We start from the raw sequence: 4,631 nt of genomic DNA on the forward strand, positions 1-4,631 counted from the left end.
CCACTTTTGTTCCCGCTTACGAGGATTGAACGAAAGGATCATAGTCGATAAAAGGCTCGTAGTTTACAACGATAGTGATTTGAAACGGTGCTTTTTGTAAAAGTATGCAAACAGTTCTCGTATACTTTTTTACAGTGCTTATAATACCTGGCTCTGTGTAGAGTCCTTGAAAGAAATTGAAAAATGATCGCTCGTGTCTGTTAATTGATTCGCGTAATCGAGCTGAACGTTTACTCGTACGATAATAATTAATCAAATTAAATGATTCACAGAATTATGTCCGATTAGAAAACGTGTAGTAAAATTAATAACAGTCAGTTACATCTGCTTTCGAAAAAACATCTAATAATTCTTGTCCAACGAAATACAGAATGTGTTAGGGTAAGTGAAGGTTCGATAGCGTTTAAATTTATACTGTACGTCAATCTCTATCTAATTTCGATATATATTCTCAAATTGTTTCAAAATTTCTCCGATATAATCGCGATAGTCGTGTTTTTCATTACGGTGCTAATGAAATTTCAAAATGTTTTATGCAGAGTTTTCTGTGATAAACGTTCGATTACTTTCATGAGTCACTGTATGTTCCAGACGAAAAACAAGAGGAATTGATTGGGTGAAATGTAACGAAATGAGCATTTCGTCTGAAAGGCGAGCAATCGCTTCGGAAGAATGCAGCCGTGAACGCACCGGCTTCGAATCGCTGGAAGGTCGTTGCACAAAGGCTGCATTGGCTCATTCACGCGTGCAACAGCATAACGGATCCCGCGAGAATATTTATGCGATCCGACAATCGGGATTACGTAACGAATGAGTAGAGAACTGGAATAGCGGGAACTGGTCCCCGTGCGATAATTGCGCGCCGCTTTAATCGGTCGACGCACGCGTCCTTCGGGCAAAAGCGGACTCAAACAGAAACCGGGAACGATCCTTGCCGATGGCATGCTTCTGCACACATACCGAAGGTATAACGATAAAGACGTTTGACGGCCGTCCGCCTTTTCGAGTAGTAGATTGATAATGATTTCTTTGAGAAGTCAGATAGTGTTAATAGATACCAATTACAGGTATGCACAGTAATACACAGTATGAAAGTATTTGAACGTATCATGTATATCATAAGTGTTACAACTCGAAATACTCCAGTCTTGTGTCAGAAGAATATCAAAACCGTGAATCGGTGATTTCAGGGAATTTGTTTAATGCTACTATCGAATTCAATCTTGCGAAAGTACTTACTTTCCTCTCTGTGGTCGTAGCTATATATATAGTATACATGTGTTACCAACAAACTTCCAATGTCGTCGTACATATTTGGTTTCTCGTCTAAAAGTTAGTTCGTATGAAATACGAGAAATTATCAAATGAAAATATTCCCTTTATCCATCTAATAGTACCTACATAATTTCAAAATGCAAAAAACTCTACGACGTATCTACGTAATAAAAATGAATTTCGATTGTCGCTCATTATCGGAGGAAAATTGAGGAAACCATTGAATAGTACTTAATCGTTTCTATTATTAGTTTACAAAAATCACTAACGCATCAGTATCTGATTTTTTCAAGCCAATTGATGCACCTGCAGATACTGTTATCTACCGGTGGATGATGCATGAAAATCGATAACAAACACCTGGTTGAGGAACACCGAAATACGTATCTACCTACAAACAAGCTCGTAAATAATCCTTCTAATTAAGATATCCATCGAGAGGGTTGGCTTTTCCTTCGTGTATGAATATTTATCGTGCATAATCAACAAAACAAATGGAAATGATTCGCGATCGGCTTCCACGTTGGGATTTGGATCGTTCTTGCACCTCTTTACCACACCTGTTTATCTACCTGTAACAATCACCTTAATAACATCGCCATGGAAAAATCGTCGTGCGTAAAGTCGGGGATTCATCGGAAAGCTAAACTAAGCTACGCTATGCTAAGTTTAAAAGTGTTCGCTTCAATGCACGCAATACGAAACTGTTTCCGTAGGAAACGGCACTGAGCGTGGCTAATATCGTGCGTATCCATCCTCATCATCGTCTAAACCGTGCAAAGCGCGCGGCATTGTACGTGACAAAAGGCCTCATAGGACCTTCGGCCTATACAAACGAGCAGATGTCCTCCGACAACGCAAATTGTCTTCGTCCTAGTTCGCCGTGCGACACGCTGGGAACTTAGCTAACTCGTTCATTAGACCGCGTCAATTCCAATTCGAATTGCCGAGATAGATTTAATTGCGGTGGCGATAGATCAGGAGATTTGCTAGGTGTTTTATAGGATTTTCGCAAGACAGAGTGGACCAATTTGTTTCAAATATTTCAACAACTTTTTTGCAACTTTAAATTGCCAAAAGATTGTCATCGACGAAAGACGACGACGATGTACCTATTCCACCAGATAATAAAACAGATCTATTATTTCTATGGGATAAAACATCGGCAGAAACGTTGGAAATACTGAAACAGTGAAATTGTCAGACAGTGAAAGTTTCTTGGAGTCTGATGTTCTGCGAACAACCATCATTTACTGGGCGGTACAGCTCCGGAGAGTACGCCATGGAGGAACGATGACGTGTGGTCACTCGACCCTGACTTTATTTATGTTTCCCCATAGCGTTAAAGGCAGTTACACACGTGCTACGAAGGCCTCGCTCGCGACTCCTTTGTCTACGCATTTCGTTCAACGGCTCGAGTCGTAGCCTTGTCGCCATTATACATACATCCGTATAGCATTGCTACTCTGTTTCGTTCCAATACAAGATGCGAATGTGCTTTGTTCCTTCAGCTCGACTACTCGAACGCTGCTTCTCCTCATGAATGTTTTCTTCCTCGATCAAATATGTACTCGGATAAATACAACGAAACATTTACCGATCTAATCCTCTCGTGTTCGAAATTGCACTTTATCTTTCCATGTACATTGTACTTCAGTAAGTTATTGATTCAATAAACGATGAACGTGTTTGTTCTCGGTAAAATTGCTTTGAAATTTGTGTTATGTTTTCTTTGGAATATCATCCCACGAGATGTGTTTCTGCTATCAGTAATTAATAAAAAAAAAAGAAAACAATTTTTTGACAGTTTATGACATTTTGAATCGTTTGGAGGAAAATTCCTTGAATTAAAGACTTGTTTTTGAGAATTTGTATTTCCTGCTTCGTTTAAAGCAAATTCAACAATTTATATATGTGACATATACTATGTGACACGAATAACAATCTATAAATCTATCTATAGGATATCTTCGTCTCTGTTTGCTGTTTGATATATAGTAACGATCCTATAATTAGTTCGAACAACGTATATACATTTTGGTTTCAACAGAAATAAAACGACATACAAAGAAGGATACAATATAACCAAATAAAAAAATTATTATATCCAGGCGATTGGCAATCCGAGTGACAAAGTTAGCTCGTCTGGCTTGGTTAACAGGTTAAAGAGTGGTTTGCGAACCGCGATATGCCAAGTACATGGATCTGTCCTCATTGACGAGCGAATTGAAGCGCATGAGGACAGCCAGCTATCGGTTGACATCCAGTCGAACGCACATGCATAATGTGTTCCATTGAACGTAATCAACTAGGAAACGCTTCGGTAAGCCTTGAAAACCGACCTTGACTCGCGTAGGAAAGACGTTTAATGTATGGATGATCTCACGCGTATACAGCTCGTGCAAACGTACCATGAGCGTTTCCAGAAGCTCGTGTCACTGTGGGAACCGTATGAATATGGATAGTCTCGAGTCATCAGACGAAAGTGCATTCGTCAAAACAAAAAGTGTTTATTGGTTTGTTTTTTTACATGGAGAATATTCTAATAAGAGCGATACCGTTGGGAAGGGGATGATGTTTTATGCAAACACAGGTTAAAATTGCAGAATGAAGCTTTTGCGTTTCAAGAATTCGTTCTTGAGAAAGAAGGTTCTGGGAATTCATTAAACACTTACGCGTGTACATACTAATTGTACGTTTCAAGCGAATAAGATAATGTTAATGACAAGAGGCGACTCATGTCGTTACATTTACAAGTACAAAATTATGCGATCAACAAAGATATTTGCACAGACATGGTACACGATGACGTTTCTTCTAGCATTTTATGCATTTATCATTTTTTAAACACGATTTTTTACTTAATTTTTGTTTGCGCGATAGTATTCCTTCGATAGGAAGATTTTATAGGAAAATCTGATTTCTATCGACGCTTGTATTCATCGTACGAATGGATCCGTTAAATTGAAACTTATTAATAAACGCGTGCTTATAGATTTTCAATGTTGTCCGTGTATAAAGTAAAGTTGATAAATTCTTTATTTATTTTTTCACGAAGAATCATCTTGTCGTGGATTGTACCACCGTCCTGAGACATCCTGTATATTTCAGTCACGATAACCGATGGATATTAAAGCTGCGTTCAATTATAGCTATGACTCGATGTATTGGATACGCATTGTTTAAACGAGTTCCCTAATAAACTACTTCCTCTATGACTTTCGTGCTTTCCTCTTACGACACGAACGAACCACGATCGACCTCCACGACAATGGAATGTCGCTTGTGATCCCTGACGTCACGGTATCTTTGCGTTTGTCATCCCGCTGAAAATACCAGCTTACGCGACACACTCT

At 38.9% G+C, this 4,631-nt stretch overlaps 1 protein-coding gene and 1 long non-coding RNA gene across 3 annotated transcripts in view; one reads left to right on the forward strand and one right to left on the reverse strand.

Annotated features, from left to right (window-relative positions):
* Rpl32 (ribosomal protein L32) overlaps positions 1–4,631 on the forward strand; it is a 253,542-nt gene that overhangs the window by 191,683 nt on the left and 57,228 nt on the right. The gene's annotated exons all lie outside the window — the stretch shown is intronic.
* LOC139994055 (uncharacterized) overlaps positions 1–4,631 on the reverse strand; it is a 56,633-nt gene that overhangs the window by 30,758 nt on the left and 21,244 nt on the right. The window lies entirely within an intron of this gene.

Source organism: Bombus fervidus, chromosome 14 (assembly GCF_041682495.2).
Source record: "Bombus fervidus isolate BK054 chromosome 14, iyBomFerv1, whole genome shotgun sequence".
NCBI lineage: Eukaryota > Metazoa > Arthropoda > Insecta > Hymenoptera > Apidae > Bombus > Bombus fervidus.